The sequence below is a fragment of the Nicotiana tabacum genome, chromosome 16 (genome assembly GCF_000715075.1).
Source record: "Nicotiana tabacum cultivar K326 chromosome 16, ASM71507v2, whole genome shotgun sequence".
In the NCBI taxonomy this organism is placed as follows: Eukaryota; Viridiplantae; Streptophyta; class Magnoliopsida; order Solanales; family Solanaceae; genus Nicotiana; species Nicotiana tabacum.
In genome coordinates, this window is record NC_134095.1 from 115147530 (window position 1) to 115163383 (window position 15854).

The following is a 15854-nucleotide window of genomic DNA, read 5'->3' on the forward strand; positions in this document are numbered from 1 at the left end:
TAAGTGTGGTGCATAATACACCCATAAACAAGACTCTACTAGACACGGCTTGTAGACTCTCTATGACAGAACTGCTCTGATACCACTTCTGTCACGACCAAAACCGAAGGGCCGCGATGGGCACCCGATGCTTTACTCAATCAAGTACCAATGTAACATATCTTTCTTATCATATTATCATGAGTAAATCAGCCAGAAAACCCGTCATGAGATAACAAGAATAAAACATAAGGGAATACTCAACATATGAAGACCCAATATGATATACAAATGTGACATATGGGCCTATAAGGCTGACATGACCATTAGTAAACTCGAAACATAGGCCGACAAGGCCATACAAGTATCCATACACCTCACATCTGTCTACAAGCCTCTAAGAGTACATAAAATCATAAAGGTCGGGACAGGGCCCCGCCATACCAATTAATAAATATCCAAAGCATACTGACCAAATAGGCAAATCCAGAGCAAGTGGAGTGCACCAACACCTTCGCTGAGCTGATAGCCTACTGGAGGACTATCAACCTATCAATCGAGACCTATGGGCATGAAATGCAGCATCCCCAGGCAAAAGGGACGTCAGTACGAATAAAGTACCGAGTATGTTAAGTAGGAAAGCATAAACAAGAACAATAAAGTAAAGAGAGAGATAGAGGAGATACAACCTGTAACATCAAAGTGCCTCTGGGGGTTACTGATATGAAATGCATAATACATATATATACATAAACTTTTTAAAACATTCGCCTCTGTGGGCATCATCATCATCACATCGTACCCGGCCTCAAAGAGTACTTGGTAAAAGCGTACCCGACCATCATAAGGTTCGGTAGAATCATACCCGGCCACGTGGAGCTCGGTAAACCAACTGATCAGTGGTTGCACAATAGGTGCCGTACCCGATCGACTATAGCGCGGCTCGGTAGAGTAAAATAGACACATATATAATGCATGTTCAACTCATCGAATCACATTCTAAACCTTTTGGAGTGACTTAAGAACATTATGGACAACCCTAGCATCAATATGAACCTTAGTAGGATTTAAGGATCATACACACTTGTTTAGAATAATTTTATAAGGAAAGAACAACATGGACAACCTTAGTTGCTAGGAGTAGAGTCATTATGAAATAGCTTATCGTTTATGTTCATTTCATTTTAGATCATGCCAAAAGAAGAAGAAAGTGCCTTAAAATACCTTAAACCCGTTGAGTCCTTAATCACTTCCAAGCAACTCTTCAAACAAGTCAACTCAATCTATCATAGTATAAGGAGATTCAAAATCAGTGCTGAGCAAAGGCTAAGTCTATGACTTAAGCTAGTAGCTCGTTTACGTAAATTTTGGCAGCATCTCCCTTGTAACAAGGGCCTCCTCCAATACCATATACAAACAACAATGACCAGAGCAATCCATCAATACATAATTATCAATATCAAGACACCATATAACAACAACAAGTCACAACTACATTACGACGAGTGGCAAGCTCCGATTGGAATCCGTATACCCCTTATCAATCCTTATAGACTTCTTACTTCAACATAAAAGTATCATTAACATGATAATGAAGTCATTAATCAATGATTCCAGCCTTAAACCATATATTTATAACAACGAAAATAATCCACAACTTCAACTATCCTCAATTAGCAACTTTATTCACTAGTTCATGTCTAGCCCATCCATTTAACTTAATAAACATCAAGATAATCTTAGGCACAAGCAAGAACACAATAACCGTTAATAGCAATACAACACCATAGAAGTGACTTAAGCTAATCCAAGTATTATCTTGTAGTTTATCATCCTAACAACTTAACCAACATACAAGCAAGCTTAAGCACAGTTAGTAGGTTGTTATACTCACCTTAGACAGAATCAACAACTTGGAATTTTATCCAAATACAGCCCACAACAATCCTCAATGACAATACAACCTCAAAGAGGTGTTGTTCTTCACTAGAACTAATTTTTGATGTTGAAATATGGTGTAATCACTTTGGAATCACTTCAAACCCTTGTGGTATATGCTTAGGAGGGTTAGGAGAAGTTTGGAGATGAATTTGAGTTGAAAAATGAGCAAAAATAGGCGTCCAAATCGTTTATAAATTGAAGTAGGTCAACCACCGCCTAAGTGGGTCCCACTAGGAGCTGCTTGCGCGGTCTCGCGAAAACACGAATATCTCTCTACACCGATGTCTTATTGATGAACGGTTTAATGCGTTAGAAACTAGACTCGTTGATCTTCAATTTTGTAGGTAGAACACCCCATGATTCCAAGTATATTTGGAGAAAGTCGCAGATACATTTGACCTAAACTTCAACAAAGTTATGAATGTAACTTGTGATGACCTTTGCCAACTCTTGTTCCACAACTTGCTTGCCTTCAAAATGTAGAAAATGAATATCATACGACTAAAATAACTCATAGAATAACCTCCTTATCATGTTAATAACCCTAGTCTCACCCCAAAGTACATGTTATAACATTCGAAACTTGTCGACTTTCGACGAAACTTATTTTCTTCAATTTGGTTAGCTTCTAAGATTTCCAACCCTCTTGGTACTCATTATTCATGATCTTAAACATTTGTAACCTACAAGGTAACATGATTAACTTACTTTATTTGCTTCCAAATAGAATCTCATTTTCGAGCTTACATCAATGGCTTACGACGTACTCTCACGTATGAAAACTTGGGGTGTAACACTATTGGAATTTTGTATACTCTTATTTACGTCAATTTGTTAGTAATGAATGAGAAGGAAAAATTTTCCCTTTAGTGTTCCATACAGAGAATTTTTTGTGTAGTGGGGGTTTGAATTTGCCTCAAGTACTGTGTTCTTAGGATTGTTATCAAGAGAATTGACGCAAGTTACAGACTATGGTCATTGGGAACTATTTGTGTGTTTGAAGCAAAATGTTTAGACTTAACTATTTAACCTATTCACAACTGTCAATATTAAGCTAGCGAATCATATGAACATCCATAGTTTGCCTTAATTGAGTACAAATCTTTTAAAATAAATTGAGGCGTGCCATCTACAAATGAATCCTATAATGCATGTCCCGCACATAAATAAAAAACTAGTGTATAAAACACTTTGGACATTCGTAGTTTGCTTTAGACATGTTTATAATAAAATCATCGTGACTATGGATACGGTTCCCATGACATAGTTATGATACCTAATCCCCAAAATCGGGTGTGAATTTCATATGACCTGATCGTAACATCTTAGAACATTAGTAATAAAATGAACATGTTGTGAATCACGGGTGCATTTCATGTAGCATAGTTCGTGGCGTGTTCCAAAACAAACAAGTGTACAACAATTGTAACTTGTTCAGGAAATAATTCCATAAATCCTAAAAGCGGTTTTAAAATAATTAAAAGGTGGTTATAAAAGTCAAAAATGCACAATTGGTTTAAAACATGTAATAAATCAAATTATAGTCCAATATTAATAGTTTAAGAGACCTTTCTAGAATCACGGAACCCGGGAATGCCTAACACCTTATCCCGGATGAACAAAATTCCTTACTTAGAATTTCTGGTTCACATACATTTAAATAAAGTCGAAATTTCTTCGATTTGGGATTTTAAAATAAACCGGTGACTTGGGACACCAAATTAACTATTCCAAGTGGCGACTCTAAAAATAAATAAAATAATCTCCTTTCGAATAATGTCACTTTAATTGGAAAAACTCCCATATACCCTTATTGGGGTGTAAAAGGAGGTGTGACACAAGTACTTTTTTCTGAGGAGAGCATCATGACCTATGTCGAGGGGTTTTTGGGCGTATACATGCATAATTTAGCATTGGGTCCCCCCGACTGGGTAGTGCTTGATTTCTGTCGGGGATATCGGGTTACCTTGGCACAGGCTCACCCCTTCCTTTGGAAAATAGTGCAGACGATAAGATATTTCACCAATAAGGCCGGGATTGAATTTACCCTCAGCCATCTCTTGAGGTTATATCGGCCACTGCTCTATCGGGGTTTGGTCGCTCTGTAGTGTCGATCCACCCAAACTTCTGTCTTAAATAGTGAAGAGGATGAGGACTGTGGATGGATGAATTGGTTCATTTGGGTTCAAACGACCGATATCATTCCTAGAGAGTTTCTGCCTTTTCCTGATAAATGGAACTTCACACATAAGTGTCTCACCTGAATTTTCATTATGTTGATCGGAGACGGGCTCCGTAATGATATCTTTCCGTTCCATTCTTGTAGCAACTCATTGGTTGCCGAACAAGGTCCTTGATTTGGCTGAGTGGTCTCATAAGCTAGCAGCCTGCTTGATTTATGATAAGAGCCGGTGGCGAGATCTGTCCAAAGGGAGGTGGGAGGCGAAGCATCATGGTAGGTGTCTGGTGGCTTGTTTCCCGAAAGTGGCGCTTTTCTTTTTAGCGTATTAACTCAACTGCCGCAGGTATCTGAGATTTTTCCGAAATGAGGCCCTGTCCTCCGGGAGAGGAGGAGAGATTGCCGACCTCAATATCGAGGATAAACGAAAAGGGCCCCCGAGGTGCGAAGGGGAGTGTAGTGGGGAGACTCCTTCTTAGTGGTTAAAAAGAGGCGATTCGATTGATCGGCGATCTTCGGAGGATAGTAAGCCATCGGATATTGGCTCGGCCTTTGGTGAGGCTCAGCGTCTTGGCCTCATGGTATGTTTTGGTGACCATCGTAAGATTATTTTGGTCCCGCGTTCTTCCTTTTTCATTTAGTTTTCTTTCATAGACCTTTGACAGGCTCAAATCTGAGTTGCTTCACTGTGAGGCCCCGTTGTGGGAGGCTTTGGATAGGGAAAAATCCCCTAATCTTCTTTGTGTGGAAAAGGAAAGCGAGCTAGTTTCCCTGCGGCGTGAGGTAGATCGAAGCCGGAGCCGCGAGGGCTGCCTCGAAAGACAGGTATCCTGCATTTCATTCTAGCTTGCACTCCCCTTTTCATCTTGGCGGATTAATATTTTGATATTTCAGTTGGAGAGCAAGGAGGAGGAGCTGGGACAACTTTGGGGCGAAGTTGGTCGAGCCAAACGAGAGTTTAACGAGCTGCAGGCGCATGTAGATACTCGTGTTGTGGCCGAAGAGAGTGCTCTAGCCATAGTTTCCGCTCTTGAGGTATAAATTTAGATTGTTCTTGCGAAAGAGTGTGCACGGGCGAATATGATCGCAAGTTCTCGTCCGAGCTCTTGAAGGCGAAGGCCGAAGTGGTAAATGTCCGGGCCGAGGTCGTGATGAGCAGCACTAGGGCGGGCCAGAAAATTGTGGCCTATTCGAAGAGTGCTGTTGTTGCTAATGCTTAACTGAAGAGAGCCCTCAATCGTGCAAGCAGTAGCAAGGAGTATGCGAAATGCAAATCTCGGAGGGAAATTCTCGAGGATATTCATGTTTGGGACTTTGATCTCTCGGAAGAGATCGAGGAAGCCAAGGGGGGAAGAGTATGATGCCAAGTTCCTTCTGTCTGATGCTAAAGATGGTGAGGAAGGGGCCGTTGGGCCATATTCTCTAAGGGGGGACGTTTATTTCATTCTTTGTTCTTGTGTATATAGCTTTCACAGTATGTTGTAAATGGATCTTGTATTTTATCACTTGTATGTATAAGGGGGAAACCCCCCCCCCCCCATTTGTATCTTCTGTGTTTCCGTTTGTCAAGATTTTAACCAGATCAATTCGGCCTTTGAGCTAGTAGGAATCTTTAGATTCACGATACGACCCTGAGGCACGTTAGGCTAGCGACAATGGCTCTTACGCTTTGCCGTTGGGCATTTGTATTTTAACTATTTTGGGTTCAGTCTCTAAGTCGAGTTTCAACTCGAGCTCAATCGACCCTCAAGTTTTGTATTTGTGTGGGATGGCGACAATGGTTCTTACGCCTTGGGTCGAAGAGACTTTTTATGTGTGTGGCTCTGAGGCATGTTAGGATGGAGACAATGGCTCTTACGTTTTGCCCTTAGGCATATGTAGTTAACTATTTTGGGTTCTGTCTCCGAATTGGGTTACGACTCGAGCTCAATTGACCCTCAAGTTTTAAGATAAGCTGGCGACAATGGCTATTACACTTTGCCCTTAGGCATATGTAGTTAACTATTTTGGGTTCTGTCTCCGGATCGGGTTACTACTCGAGCTCAATTGACCCTCAAGTTTTAAGATGAGCTGGCAACAATGGCTCTTACGTTTTGGGCCAATGCGACCTTTTATGTAAGCTGGCGACAATGGCTCTTACGCCTTGGGCCGAAGCAACCTTTTATTTGTGTGGCCCCGAGGCTTGTTAGGCTGGCGACAATGGCTCTTACGCTTTGCCCTTAGGCATATGTAGTTAACTATTTTGGGTTCTGTCTCCGAATCGGGTTACGACTCGAGCTCAATTGACCCTCAAGTTTTAAGATGAGCTGGAGACAATGGTTCTTACACTTTTCCCTTAGGCATATCTGGTTAACTATTTGGGTTCTGTCTCCGAATCGGGTTACGACTCGAGCTCAATTGACCCTCAAGTTTTAAGATGAGCTAGCGATGTTGATACCCAATTTTTTTATATATATTTTTAATATACAAAATACCTTCAAAATAGCATATATATGCATATATAAGCATGCCCAAGGATTTTATTATTTTCTTATAATTGTAAAGGTTTTTAATTGATTTATTTTCCCATTTTTATCCATAAAATCCCCAATAATTATTTCCAAAATTATTATTTTGATGATTCATCTATTGGATTTTTATATTTATGCAAAAATATGGCTAAAATTAATTTTTAAATATTTTTACACTTTCATTTAGTATTTTTAAAGTTAAATTGCACATAATTGCAATATTAGCCCTTTTAAGGTTTAATTAGGTTTTATATTCATAAATTTGGATCCTATATTTTTAAATTGTTAATTATGTATTATAAATCATTTTAGCCTTTTAAATTAATTTTTAGAAAACTATTTACTATTTTTATAATTTAAAAGCGAAAAAGTGGCTATTTAACTTGTAGCCAAATTTGGCTTTCAAATCTAGCCCAAATCAAACCCCCAATTCCCAGGACCAATTACAATTAAAAAAACTGACCCAAACCAAATTTTAAATCCTACCCAAACCTGGATCCCCACCTACCCCGGTCAATTTGGACCGTTGATCATTCAGATCAACGGTCCCCATTCACCCTTCCTAAATTAACCAAACAACCCCCCAAACCCTTTCATTCCTCACTTAACTGACTCTCATCTATATCTCTCTATCTCTAGTTCTCTCTAGAACCTTTCCCTTCCTCCTCTCCGATGAACTTCACCTACCTTCTCTGTCCATCCCCTTGCCGGAATCCATGGTGGTCTCACCACCTACTAGCCTTATGGCTCCTTCTTGACCATGTGTCAATGTTTTGAGGCCCTCAAGTGAACCAGAGGCAGTTCACTCGCCTCCTATGGTTTCCCATGCCATTTTCCGGCCATCCATAGCCGTTCGAGTAAGATCTGCGACGTTTCCGGCTAGATCTATAACTTTTCGAAGTTTTCTCACTTTTTCTGGGTTCTTCGAAACCCTAGCTTTAAAGATTTTCCCATCTTCTTTCAGATCTGCCTTAGATTTGCATATATTATGAACTTCTTGGTGTTGTTCTTAAAGGTTTCTCCGATTTCTTTTTCAAAATGACTCTCCGTCTTCAAAGATTAGGGTTTCCTTAATCTCTTTTAAAAGACTTCTCCTCTGATTTTTAGTGTTGTCATATGGTTTTATCAGGTTTAAATGGTTTGTTTATGTTTTCTTCTACCTAGTTCATCGGGTTGAAAACCTTAAGTATTTTTGGTTTGTCTGGGGTCTGGAACTGTCTTTGTTTAATTTGTATGTATACCTGTTTCGATTTGGGTTCTTTATGGTTAGATCCCTTTTCTTTGTTTGTCGTGAATGATTCTAAGTTCTTACCACTTTTTAACTCAACTTTGTTAAAACCCTAATTTTTTAAAGTTTTTCTTCACTTATTACTACGAGTTTAAAGGCTTTCTTTACTTGTTTCTGACCTTCTTTACCTGTTAGTTTGGTTTTTCACTCTGACTCTACGTGTTAGCCATGACTACTTCACTTTGCTGACTACCATGCTTCGAGTAGGTTCTTTTACTACCGAGTCCTTAGCCTACTCATGTTACTGTTGTATGTTTGTGTTCATCTAGTTGCATCTTTTGCCAATATGGTTGGCCTTGCTTGTCTGATAATCCTATTCATTCTTCTATATTTATATGTTAAAGTGCAGAATCATGACTCCATCTTGATTGATCTTGATTTCCTCAAGTTACGATTGATTGCAAAGGTTTTCTTATAAACCCCAAGAATTTTACTCGTTTGTTTAAGTTGATTGATTCCCCTTCCTTTAGTTGTTGTGATATTTCACCCCTGTAGAATCCTTTCCCCAAATTAAGTATATTATGTACTTAGACTCAGTTATATGCCCTATACTTTTACTACCCCTAATATGGTAAAAATCAATCTTTCTCAAATTGATTTTCTTTCCTTAATTATCCCTATTAGTATTCGTTTGAGATATAATTCCATGATTAAGGGGGAATACTTGTATTAATTGATTCTGATTGTGATTACTTCTATATTTGTGTTAAATCTTTACTTGTTACCTTATTTTCCACTTATTGTTCAAATCTATAAATACCCTAAGCCTTTCATTAACAAGACACGAACAACTAGTTCATAACATACACATACACATTCAAACTCTCTTTTCTTTCTCTACTACTTGTGCTACTGCTTTGTCTAGCCGGCTAAGAGCCAAGGCTAAACTGTGGAACTCTGCTTGCCTTACTTTTTATGTACTTTTCTTCTTCAACTAGTATGTTCTTAGTTTAAATTCTGAAACTCAACTCTATGTGTTCCCTAGTTTGTCAATTCTTGTCTCTTTCAACACTAACTTAATGGCTCATGCTGCTAAATTGTACTTCTTGGTTACTGCTTTACTCAGCATGCTTAAAATTCTACCCTCCTTTGTTCCATGTAATTAGAATGTTTACATGTTCCTGTTTACGTCCCTCAACTAGCATGTCTTCTAATGTACTTGATTCATGACTAATTATGTGTTTCTGATTTGGGTCCTCTATGTCCCCAACCACAACTTCCCTATTTGTAACTACTGAAGCTGTACTACTCTCTGAACTTATTTTGTATGTGTTTTTGTTGCTCATATCCCCTGCCCCTTTCAAAACTGTTTTCCCTAAGCAACTCTTCTGTTGCTATTGCAAATTTACTTCAAACCAATCATTTTCAAAACTGTTTTCCAACTCAACTCTCTTAAATCTATGTCAAGCACTCTCACATGCACTTTTTGATCATTAGGTTTTGCCCCTTTTGTGTGAGCCTTGCTTTGGGACCCTTGAGCTCTCTTTGAACCTAGACACAAAAGAGTTGGCCCTTCCACACTGCACTAACTCTGTTTTGGTTATGCAATCTGGGTTTGAGCACTACCCGGGATCCCTTGAGGTCCTTAGGGAACTCTTACACACCCAGATATGAGAAAGGCTATGGAACAATATTGGCATTTGAGTTAGTTTATTACATAACTCAGAGAGGAAGTCAGAATTAGGCTTCCTATAATTGTAACTTCTTATTTTGCATTTATCATGTAATTTAATCACATGGTCTGCGATAATTTGTAAACAATTATTGGGGTGGCTAGTGAAAAGGGATAGGGTAAATATGCGTGTTAAGGGTAGAAAAACATGTTATTAGGTTTATGTTCCTAATTGCGCAATAGAAACCATGCTTAGGGTTCATGCATGCATTAGAAATCATGCTCTTAGGTATCATGTTTATTGTTTCAGCATATGCACCTTTACAACATCATGTTTTAAAATCTGCTAATAATTAGCACTTTACTGCATTCTTGCCAGATGCATTTAGAAATCCTGCTCTTAGGAAATTCTGCATTCCTGCCCTATGTATTTAGAAATCCTGCACTTAGGAAATTTTGCAATCTTGCCATACGCATTTAGAAATCCCGCTCTACGAATTCTACATTTTAGATGCCATGTTTTAGGATCTTATTTACACTTGCACTTAGTGTAAATTGCTGATTATAAAAGAGGTAAAAAAACAGCTTCACACATGATTATACCGTTTAAAATAACCGGAAATAATCTCTGCATTTGACTAAAACAACATGCTCTTAGGGTAAAAAAATAAGCTCCAAACCGTCTTTTAATAATTCTAAATAACTGCTACATCTCGCTTTACGCCTAGGTAAGCCTTAAGTAATAACTTAAATAAAACTGGAACTGCCTTTATTTAATTGTCAACTGTTAAAATCAGTAGGCAAACCTGATTCAGACTTTTTTTCTGAGTCGTGTAATAAATCTGGTTCTGATGTTATCACTTAAACACCATGCTTTAGGATTTTTAATTTAGACCTTAATTATGTATAAGTCATGTTGTCTATGTGCATTATTTGTGAAGGTATAATTGAGCCTTCTGTTTGTTTTCTGTGTTTTCACCCTTTAAATGCAGTCCCACTTGTTTGGTATGTCGCCTTAGTATTTTGCCTTTAAACCTGAGGGTCGGCCTAGAACCTCCTTATAGGATAGGAGTCTTAAATTCCTTGCGGGACTGATAGGAAGGGACGGGTAACAACATGCAATATGAGTCGAGAACGATCTTCGCTCTAACTGCCTTCGGGGGGGGGGGGGGAGGGTTGATATGGATATGATGACATGTGCACTAATACCACGTGTAGCCCCTCTTTTGAGGAGTGTCATACCGGGTGGTTCATTGATGTGATCCATATTACAAACAAACCTAGGACATCTCCTTTTATTCAAAAACATGCTTAGATTGTAACTCTTTTCAAAACCTTGCTTTTATTAATCGTTTTTTTTCAAACACTTGTGTATTTAAATTTAAATCCCCTATTATTTGAGTCATACTTGTTTATTTGCTAATTGCACAAATTCACAAAAACTGTCTAGGCGGGAACCACTCTAGTGGATCCTGAGGGGTGCCTAACACCTTCCCCTCGGGATAATTTTATGCCCTTACCCAGTCTCTGGTTATCAAACATAGTTAGAAATCAACCTTATGGGTGCCCTAATGCACCATAAAATCATTCGGTGGAGACTCTTCAAAAAATGCAAACCCAATTCCCAATAGGAATTAGTTGTCCCATACCCAAAATGTCATGAACCCGATTTTCACGGAAGGGGAAAAAGGGGGCGCGATAGCCGACAATGGCTCTTATGCTTTGGGCCAATGCGGCCTTTTATGTAAGCTGGCTACAATGGCTCTTACGCTTTGGGTCGAAGCGACCTTTTAATATAGGCTTTATTTTCCTCTCATTAAGGACTTTTGAAATCATTTTGCCTGACCCATCGTCAGTTCGGGAAGAACCTCGATTTCAAGTCATTTGCGGAGATGTTCGAGCACCTCGGAAGGTTTGGCTCGTAGGCTGAGTAGCTTGAAGCCTTGTGATTTGAAGCTGACATGGTTGAAGCTCTTTTTCCTATCGAGGGTAGCATGTTTAATCGGTTCTTTTCAAAGTAGATTCTAAGTAATGGCCTATGATTTTGTAGCGATGGTCGGGCATCCCCGAGTAGCGTTAGTTTGGCTGGTACAGCCGTATAACCGCAATCATTTGTGTTTGGCCGGAGCCATTTTTGGTCCCGAGTGTAGTAGTTTAGGTGTCTATATCTAAGGTATTCCCTTTCAGGAATCTTAAAAATGCGATATATATCCTAGACTTCGGGATCGAGTTTATGCCTGTAGTGAGGCCTTACAAACTTTTCATGCCTTTGAGGTCTTACAATTTTGTTAATATTTGGTACAAGTATGATTCATGCCTTTCTTGAGGTTTTACAGTTTTCGTTGATACTTGGTACAAGTATGATTCATACCTTGCTTGAGGTCTTACAGTTTTCATTGATACTTGGTATGAGCGTGATTCATGCGTTGCTTAAGGTCTTATAGTTTTTGTTGTTGCCTTACATAGGTCTTACGAGACCGAGTCTGCCCGCTTGGGGTCTTATGGCCTCGGGTTTTTTAATGAATGGTGATTGGCAACAGTCTCCTAGTCATCGAGTTTGTTTTCGCTCAGGAGCCATTACTCGTGAGCTCAGAATTACCTCATTAAGGGCTTACGATCTTGGAGATTCCGACCCTGAGGTCATGCAGGTGCTGAATTATTGATGTCAGTCTCCAAGTATTCGGGGCATTCTCTGATAGAGGAATCATTATTCCAAAAATGTTGAGTTTCCTTTGGAGTATGAGCTGCTGTGGCAAAAGATATTCTTTGATTACTTGGCATAAGTACATGTCGTTTTGTTGTCATGGGACCGACTATATAGGCACGGCTCATTCGACTGTCTGGCCCAATACATCCTTTTACTATTGGGACCCTGGGGGGATGCCCTCCAGTATTTGGGTTTGATTGCAAAGGAAGCGTCGCATACTTGTTGAGTCTTCTTAGGTAGCGCATGGAAGTTGCCTCGTTAAAAACCTTGCAGGAAAAACTCTCCTCAGAATAAAAACTCGATCGATGGAAAAGAGTGAAACGGACCCTTAGAAACCTTAGGGTATTCGAGCTGGATCGGCATATCGACTGCTTTGGTCATTTGCCTACACAAAAGTTATCGTGAAATAAAAAATAAAAAAGGGGATATGATAATACCTCAGTTGCGGTGACACTTTTAGATTCCAGCGTTTGTTTGGTTGATGCGATGTGGTACTGGTTGCTCAAGAGGGTAATAAGGACCATGCTATGGGGGAAACCAATCATCATATTCTTTCCATATATACTGATATCTGAGCCTGAAAGTTGTACCATGACGTTTCAGCTGTTTTGGTTTAGTAATGCCCTGGAGATTCTTCCCAAGCCCTTTGCCGGGTTCATACCTAGACTATGTCAGTATGCTTTATATTTTGTTACTCCACCATTTGTCTTTCTCAACTGCATTAACATGTTAGATGTGGCGATAAGTTTTCCCTCATATCCTTCTTCTGTTCTCGATAACCAGGATGGATTGACTGGTGTAAATAGGATTACTTCCATCTTCGTGAATGATCACCTTCTGATGGTTCCATTCAGACTTCACAGCCTGGTGTAGTGTGGAAGCCACAGCCCCAGCGGCATGTATCCAAGGTCAACCCAATAGAAGATTGTATATAGTTAATATGTCAATCACTTGGAATTCAACATCGAACCAAGTTGGCCCCATCTGCAGACAAAGATTAATCTTCCCAATCGTGGCCCTTTGAGACCCATCAAAGGCTTTTACGTTCATACTTCCCGCCCGTATCTCGTGGAAATCTTTGCACAATCTTTTTAGAGTAGTCAATGGGAAAATGTTGAGGCTTGAACCTGCATCTATTATGACCCTGGAAATGAACTTATCTTCAAACTTTATCGTGATGCGCCTCCAAATTTTGTAATAGTGACCGGATGGAGATCTGGGCGGGGGTTTTGTACAAATGATTGACGACGGAATATTCCCTTGCCTGTACTTTCCTCCAAAGGTAATCTGGTCCAGCTTCAATGACAGGTTGCTTAGTAGTAGCCTCCTTGCTCGATCCTCCCAAGTGTTTGGGTGTATAGATCCTTCCCGTTCTAGTCATTTCTTGTGCAACATCAGATTCTCCCATTTTTTGCTTTTCCTTTTTGCCTAGCGTCAGCAACGTAATCCCAAGGTACAACCTTGAAATTGAAAGAAGGTATGGTTGCTACTGTCACCGTAAAAGGTGTGGTCATTTCCACCTCAAATGGAACAAGTGCGGCTATAAGTGGAGCTACCTCTACCTTAAATGGAACTGATGTGATTACCTCAATCTTGACTGATTACTGTGTCTGCACCACAATATGAGTGAGTGTGACTGCATATTTAAAATCATCGCCTTCCCGATTAACCCCTCGGGATCCCATTCTTCATCCGTCTCTATCACATGTAACCCGTCTCCCCTATGATCTAGGAGAGGATATTTGCGGACGTTGGGTGTAGCTTCATTTGCATGTATGATCTTGCTATCAGTCAATGTCTGGATTTTATCTCTCAATGTTCAACACTCGTCAATGGTGTGCCCTTCATAGCGGAATTATATGCATAGGTTTTGTTGGGGTTGACCCATTGAGATGAGTTCTCCACTACCACAACATGAATAAGAGTGACATAACCAGCGGTCTTCAACCTTTCGTACAGCTGGTCGATGGGTTTAGCAATAGCGGTGCATTGTTTGGGTGGTTTGCGATCAAAGTTAGGTCGGGATTTCTGGTAATTTGGACAAGTTGGAGGTGAATGATAGTAGAGTGGTTGGGTGTTATAAGTACGATAGCCGGTGGCGGGTTGAGAGTATTTGGGAGATTAGGGTTGGTATATGGGTGGATGTGTTTGGTATGTGGGTGGAGGTGTTTTGTATGTGGGTGGAGGTGTTTGGTATGCGAGCGGAGATTTTGGGCCTTGAGCCACCATTACTGACCCCACTTCTCTTTTCTTTGATATACTGCCTAATTGTAATGCTTTGTTCGTGGCCTGTAGTGCTCAAAATTTGTCACCATCCTGCTTTTGATAACTTCCTCAATCCTTTCTCCTAGTTTGATGTTATCGGAGAACTTGTAATTCTCAATGACCATTAGCCTTTCATAATATTGTGGGTCCTATGTCCTGACATAGAACTTGTTCATTTGTTCTTATTCTAGTGTTGGTCTGATCTTGGCTGCTTCTGACCTCCACCAAGTAGCATACTCGTGGAAGGTCTCAGTTGGTTTTTTCTTTAAATTCTGGATGTAGAAGACATCCGGTGCATTCTCCGTATTGAACCTTCCGGTCCATAAATTCTGATGCCATGCTCACCCAATTGGCCCACTTCTTAGGGTTCTGGCTTATGTACTAGGACAGGGCATCTCCGGTAAGACTCCTCATAAAGAGATTCATTCGTATCCTTTTATCTTTTCCGAACCCCAGAAGCTTGTCACAGTAAGTTGTCAAATGAACATTGGGATCTCCTATTCTGTCAAACATTTTGAACTTGGGCGGTTTGTTACCCTCTGGTAGTTCCACGTACGGTTGTATGCACATATCCTCATAATCCAGACCTTCTACCCCTTTGCCTGCTTCGACACCCTAAACTCGACTTGTCAATTTCTTGAGTTCCTCGGCCATGTTCTTGATGAGAAGGTCCTTCTCAGCGAATTCTGGTGTATAGGAAATTGGTTGAGTAGAGTGAGGTACGGTTTCCACATATATAGGGTTGTTTTGGTGAGTGCCAGGGATTTGGGTATAGTGGTGGTCGTTGGTTGAGTTTTGAGGGTCGGGAATGGGTTGTGGCATCTTCTAGGGAGTATGATAGGCAGTGGCTTGTGGGTAATGGATTGGTTGATTATGGTGTTGTGGTGGAGTTGGTATTGGTAAAGGATTGGTATTTTGAGGTGGAGTTGCATATTGGTGGGTTGCGGGAGGATTTTGTGGATGATAGTTTGCCGTATTTTGGGGAGGTGCTAGGTTTTTGGTATTTTGTTGGTTGATGACGGGGACGTTCAGGGTAAGGTATAGGTTTTCTAAGTTGCAGACCTGCTCAAGTTCTCATTGTAACTCCAGTATCTTTTGTTCCAACCGAATAACCAAGTCATTTGGTGCCGGAGTACTCCGACCGTCTGATGTTTCCACATTCTCTGCATTTTCCTTTCGAATGCTACTTAAGTCATCCATCTTAGCTTTTCCTTTGCTTCTCGTATTACTTAGAGGAGGAGGAGGTGGACGGCGTGTATATTTGGTGTGATATGTTGATGATGCCATTATGTACGAACCAACCTTAGGGGATGAGAATAATAAAGAATAAAGAAAAACAAAAGGTAAACAAGTCATTAAGGATTTTGAAATGT